The 6751-nt window shown below is 37.9% G+C and overlaps 1 protein-coding gene across 1 annotated transcript in view; it reads left to right on the top strand.

Moving 5' to 3' along the window:
• The first annotated feature begins 3116 nt into the window (after window positions 1–3116).
• kansl1b (KAT8 regulatory NSL complex subunit 1b) overlaps window positions 3117–6751 on the top strand; it is a 46818-nt gene continuing 43183 nt past the window's right edge. The window contains exon 1 of the mRNA XM_052543595.1: window positions 3117–3625. The gene's annotated coding sequence lies outside the window, so the exon portion shown is untranslated. The remainder of the gene's footprint in view (window positions 3626–6751) is intronic.

Here is a 6751-nt window from a genome sequence, read left to right as displayed (position 1 = left end):
GTTGGTAGTCCTTTGATTCCTCTCCCTTTTTCATCATGGAACGTAATAGCCGGGAGAAAAAAGTACTTTCCACCCACATAAAAAATAAATAAGCATTTGGCATAAGAGATTCGATGTAAACTGCATATCTTTTATCAGATTACCATCTGTTTAGAAGAACAATGTTTATGAAAGCAATTAGAACATATAAGGTCTGGATGATGCAGATCTATTTTTCACCAGATTTTAAAACTTGTGTGTAGGAGCTAAGCTCAAGAAGCACTTATTTAAAAAAAAAAAAAAAAGTTGTATTGATCGGAACAATTTGCCACTCTCACACTCATCTGTTTTGCTCCTATCTACCTTCAAAACATCTGAATCCATGGATTTTTTTTTTGCCCAGCTGCAAGACATTGATTAGAGAGTGTAGATTAAATAAGTGTATGGGTGGGGTGGTTTCTTTGACACACATTAGTCTGTGTTGAGGAAACCAGACCACAGTGTCTAAATTAACAACACTGTTTTATGGCACAGTGACCAGTGGTCAGACTTGAGACAATTTTCTGAAATGTTGGTGCTGTTGAGGACAATACTGATGAATATAGAAAATGTGCACAAAGTATCCTTCATGGATTTTATTTTATCAGAACATGTTTATTATTATGAAATGTTTTTGATCTCCGCTAAATGCTTCTTATTGTACATTTTAAGGAATTAAAAGGAAATAGATTAAACAACTTTGACTGAAAGTCTTGATGTGGTCATTGAAGGAAAATACGTTCTAGTACGTTGCTCCACACTTGTTTTTTTATTTTTATTCTATTTTCTTTTTTATAACACTATCACTATCTATCTGCGTTAATAGGTTCGTAAAATGACCATGTTTTACACCGACATGTCATGATGGCTACAGTAAAATATAATAAATCTTGCTTCAGTGGACGGTTACAAAAGGTTTCAGCACTGGTAACGTGATTATGAATGTCTATTTATTATAATTTATATTCGTAAAGGAGCGTTGACGTTTGTAAAATCTTGCGAGAATCTGATCTCGCAACAGATCTGTGATATTAAGCTTTATAACAGCCCTGATGTAAGTTAAAACGTAACAGTGTGTTTGGTACATATGTATTTAACAGTCAATACCATCTAATAAATAAACGAAAATCAACTCTTTAGTAAAGTTACAGTTTTTTTTACTTTCACTCGTAAGCCCATCTCTTGCTAAACACACTAACCAGCCAATCAGCGGCCGCCTTTCCGTCCTCTGACCAATCACAGGTTGAAATGAGGCGGTACTTCCGGCTCAAGTCTGGTTGATCTGTGCAGGTAAGTGAACGTGAATTCTCTACTCTGTCATATAAAATATACTTATTTTTGCTATTCCCGTATGGACAAAATACTATTTTTAACGTTAAATGTTGAATAAGCTCCAAATGAAAACAATGTTTCAGTTTTCCTCTCTTTCAGTTAACGTTAGACATTATGACAAAGTAATTTCATCCCGGAGATTGCAGTCAACAGGCCAAAAATTGTTTGGGTACAAAAACAAATCTCTCAGTCTGTCAGAATTATCCTCCAGATAAAATTATAACTACTACAATATTGACATGTTTCCTGTAGTTACAAGTGAGAATGTCCGTTAAAAAAAATCTCACTTTGAATTCGTCTTGAAGATGTGAGAGGGAACGAAAGAAATGCTGTAACACAGCAGAGACTATCAGCTGATGATGTTAGCATGCTAAACCGACAGTCAGCGGGGCTAAGAGTACACGAAATTAATATTGGACTGCATTAAAGAACTTATCTAATTAATAGAAAATTTACTTTTCTTGTTCAAAATATGTATTACTTGTTTTCTATACAGGTTTTTATTACATAGGAATAGACTGCGTGTGATTGTGTTTCAAATCCTAGTGTGCTGCCTACTTAGACAGCATCTGGAACGCGCGCGTGGCGTCAGAAGCGCTGTCTAGGAAGGCAGCTCGCGTGCTTTTGAAACACAGTCTGTTACTCCATCATCTGCCTTTAGCAGCTCAGTTGCTAAAGCGTTGTTTGTTTTGGATTTGACTTTTGATTAGTCCAAGCCCCCTCCCCCACACCAATTTGGTTACATTTGATTTTGTTACACATTGATTTACTAAGATTAACTTACTCGCTTAAATACGTTTGATATGTTTCCCTGGATCTGATAGTGACAGTTTAAAGACATGATACGCAACTCAGTTTTATGTATCGAATATCTAGGTTTGATATTTTTAAACTTTCAAATATATACAAGACTGATTAAATTGTAAAACACCTGGCAAAAATTAATTCAAACATAAAAAAAATGTATGAATGCAAATGCTAACAGTGTTTTTCATGTGTCTTCCAGACTGCAGGTTTTGGGTTTTGCGAATCCCATTTGGATTAATAATGAAGAATCCAGTGAACCAGATTGGACCGAGACCAGTCATCTCTAAGGTCTGACACTCTTATTTAATATGTGTTTTTACATCTGTTTTAATACATTCTCATGTAATAGTTCAAGGGGTTGTACAGAAGTAGAAAATGGTTCCGCTAAATGAGTGCCAGAGAGAGCTAGTTAAAAAGAGAGAATCCCCTTTCAAACAGTAGATGGTGCTGTCGTTTTGTTTATGAGGGCCTCTAGAAACAGGAAGCTTAATTTAGGTTTCATTATTTGTAACTTATTGTGATGAAAGCTTTCTGGCTGCAATGCATAGCAATTCAGAGAAATGCCCTCTGAATTCTTTAGTGTCTTTTTTTTCTCTCTCTCAAGTTCTATTTAATCTAGTATGATTTTCTCAAGCACTTCCTGTCTTTCGGTCATTTTTAGAGAAGCTTGAGTTCCCTCTACTGGTACAACATTTATTTTGGAGCTTCTTTCTAGAAACATGCAACACCAAGCAGGGCTTGATGTACTTTAATTTCATACATATTTAATGCTCTGTTATTTTGTTAATCCCAAAACATTTTACTTACGGTCAAATTTAAGTAGGATTTTTGGTGGTACGGAAAATGTACATCTAACTGTGTCGCCCCCTATTGTCATGCTTAATTATGACAGGAAGTGCAGCGCCTCTAGCGGCCGCTGAGAGCAGCGCGTCTCGCTCCCGCCACTGCGCCGCTCCGCTTCTTTCTGTTTGTCAGACTCGCGATCCGAGGGAGAGGAGCGAGCCGCCATTTTCAGAGCTCGTCGCTTCCCCCTCGAACGACAACAATAAAAAACGGACAAAACCGGCGCTTTCTCTGCCGAAATCGAGCACGAAGACATTGCGGAGAAGGAAAGAAGGGATTGCGCTCTAAGAACGATCAGAAAAGGGATACATTTCACAGCTTTTTCGCGTCTTTTGTAGGGGGAGATTGACAAACAGCCGACTGGGCTCCTATAGCTCGACTGTCCCCGTTTCTTTCGCCCATTTCGTGATTCCTAAACGCAACCCGGAGGAGTGGGAGGAGGAAACGGAGGGGGGTCTACCGAACACCGGAGCTCGCGAGAGGCCGGGGATTTTTCCACCTGAACGTGCAACAGCGGAATCCGCATCTGGATAATTCCTTCTACCTGTCAGTTATTACTACAATATTTCTTAAGCGTGGAGATTTATTACGTAAATATCGCCCGGAATCGGCTCCTCATCACGTGGTAGGTTCCTTCTTTTCTCTTTGTTAGTTTAAAAACTCGGTAGCGTGAGGGAACTTGATGCCTTTCTAAGGCATTTACGCACTTAAATCGAGGCGCGGTGAAATAGCGCACCTTAAGTCCACGAATGCGTCTCCGATCACACGCTTTTCGCTGTCCTTGGTTATTTTCTACGGTTTGTGCTGGTTAAACCCATGAAGTAGGCGGCGTTGAAAGTCAGACCATCAAGGTTGCAAAACCAGCGCTTTTAGTACAGGCGTATTTATACGTGTCAACTTTATGAAAGCACGTAACGTTAGTTAGTAATCAAGCACGAGGCAAGTTCGCTCGCTCCGAGGCTTCACATTGAGGTACGTTAGGTTAAACGCGTGTAGTATGAGCGTGTGTGTGTGTGAGCACGGGGTGGGTGCGCAGTATGTGTCTGCTGCATCTAGATCAGTAGGCTTTCGTTTGTGCGGGTGCGAATCGTATGCATTACGGTCTCAGTTATTTGATGTTGTCCCAGGCCTAATGCATCACATGGATTTTCAGTAATGCAGATTAATAATAACACTGTCAACGCGAGCTGGCCCTTTAAGACTCAACATTGCAAAAAAAAAAGAATAAACACTGAGAGAGGGAAATGTTATTATTTATTCCAAAGAAAATAAGTGACATTTGATTTCCGGTATCTTTTGAGTACTGAATGTACGCATGCTTGTGCAAAGATTATGCAATCGACTGGTAAACAGATACAACTTTTGAATTAATCCTGAACACGGGGAGTTTTCTATAACTAGCTGTATTACATAATATTTGGTTGTTTTCCTTTCCCCGAACCGGACTGACGTCGCGAAACCATTTTTATTAGAACCTCCTCGCGCCGCGCGACCATCGGCTGCGTTCCAAACGATCTTAATAATGTACAAAAGTGCTGTTTTCGCAGGAATCACGTCAGGTTTTGAAACACGGCCAGCGGATCTTTATGGCCTTAAGCTCGCCCCAACCCTTGGTTTCCTTTTAATCCGCGGGTTTATTTACATTAAGTGCAGCGTCGTGCCTGGTTGCGGACAGCAGAGGGCTTTAAGTGTAATCGAACATTAACCTGCTCAACCCGTGGTTAGTGTAACGCGCTGTACTTTTCCATTATATAATGTGTTACGTTGCATATTTTTCTCAGCACTCGCTTGATCTCGGGTCTCAAATATAACAGGATCCGCATGTGTACGTGATGTTTACGGTTTATAGACACATTCTTATGTTTTGCTCCTAATTAATGATGTGATTCTATTATGTTTTTTTAAAGGGAAATTTGACTTCTGTACCTTGATTTGTTTAGCCCATTGTAGTACGTTCAGATACATAACATATCGTCTATCCCACAAGTCATTGACTGTAATTGATTAAACGGAGGCCTATTTGTTTTTCTGAAACGGTGTTGTTCCCAGATGGGTAGTAATGTGACAAATAACACGATTTTTAGTTCTTCAGGAAAATCACGATTTTAATCATGATTCTTTGTCATGTTTGTTTTACTATTTTGCAGGTTGTCTGAGCAGTGCAGCCAAACTAATTTCCCTATTTTAAAAACAGAGCCTTATAAGGTAGCAAAATAAAAAATAATGGCAGAAATTTAGTCCAAAGTGGTCAAAAATAAAAAATAATAACAATAAAGCACATTAAAAAAAATACACATAATATACAAATAAAACAAACAGTATTTTATTTCCCAGGTACAGTAGGTGTATTTAATAGTAGCATTCAAGAAATTAAATGAACAAATATAAAATGATATACTTCACTGTATAAATTATACATTGATTCTTATTAAAGCAACTCTATTAAAGTTCTTCAGTCAAGAGCAGTGAGTGATTTCTTGCTTTTTTTTTTTATTAACATTAAAGGGATAGTTCACCCAAAAATGAAAATCCTCTGTTCATTCACACAGTTTCAGTTTGTTTTAAACAGTGTTTCTTTTTTTTTCTGTTGAACGAAGTTATTTTAAAGAATGGAGGGTTTGGTTACCCACAGTGGCTTCAATAGTATTTTTGTCCTGTACTATCAAAGTCAGTGGGGATCAGCAACAGTTTGGTTACCCACAATCTTTAAAATAACTTATGTTCAACAGAAGAAAGTTGAAACAAAGACTTGCTACACGCAAACCTCCCCCTCTGACAGATAGATAGATACTGTACTGATCCCTAATGGGAAATGCCATGTCTCTCTCATACTATTTGTTTTGCGTTTACTCTCTTATTTCCTGGTTTTGACATCTTTTGGATTCTGTGCTGGGATGTCAATCTGTTTTAGATGTTTTTCTCCATATTAAATTAGCTCTCTGTTTAGTTACACAGCACGTGTATTAAATTGTTAAAGTCTCTCTGTGGGATATTTTAAGAGTCTCTAGGGGTCGGCGTATGATTATGAGCTGTTGTGTACCTTCCTTTCATTCCATCCAGATTTATCATTGTCCTAAATCTCCTCCCACAGGAAGAGCTGTTATGTAATGCATCAATGCAATTGACAGAGTGCCTTAATTTTTTCAAGGTGGTACAGTCATTTGGAAATCAGTTTTTCATCTGATTTTTTTTTTCTGTAAGTTTTAAGGGCAAGAGATTAGCTTTTAATATGCTTTTTAAAGTAATGTAGACACTGCAGTATATAATTATTATTATTTGTATTAAAGATCCTTTAATTCATGTATTTCTCTTTTGATATGTTTTGTATGGGCCACTGCAGATCTCAGCTGTGGAGCTGCATGAAATTATTTTTGGCTCCTGTTTTGTTGAAGGCTGTCGTAGTGAATTTAAAGATAATTGAATTATTCCTTCGAGGCATTTAAATCAGTCTTTCTGTAATCCTGTTATGATTCATTTGAGTATTGAGACCCTAACTACTCGCATGTAATTCACAATCAGCCTCAGTTTGAAATATATAAATCAATGTCACCTACAGTACCTGTTTTGTGTCTGACTCTCAAACCCGAAGGCCTGGTTTTAGTTTAAACTTAAAAGGCTCAGCTCCTAACATGTATCTGTTAAGGGCAAAATTTCAACCCTCTTCTTCTTGGCAGGGCATTAGATTGGCAAGGCTTTGCTCTCTGGGAGGCTAAAAATGAAAAGTGAAAGAAAGTGCAAGCTGCTGACTAAC

The sequence above is a fragment of the Carassius gibelio genome, chromosome A3 (assembly GCF_023724105.1).
Source record: "Carassius gibelio isolate Cgi1373 ecotype wild population from Czech Republic chromosome A3, carGib1.2-hapl.c, whole genome shotgun sequence".
NCBI lineage: Eukaryota > Metazoa > Chordata > Actinopteri > Cypriniformes > Cyprinidae > Carassius > Carassius gibelio.
This window is presented reverse-complemented; position numbering and strand designations above follow the sequence as displayed.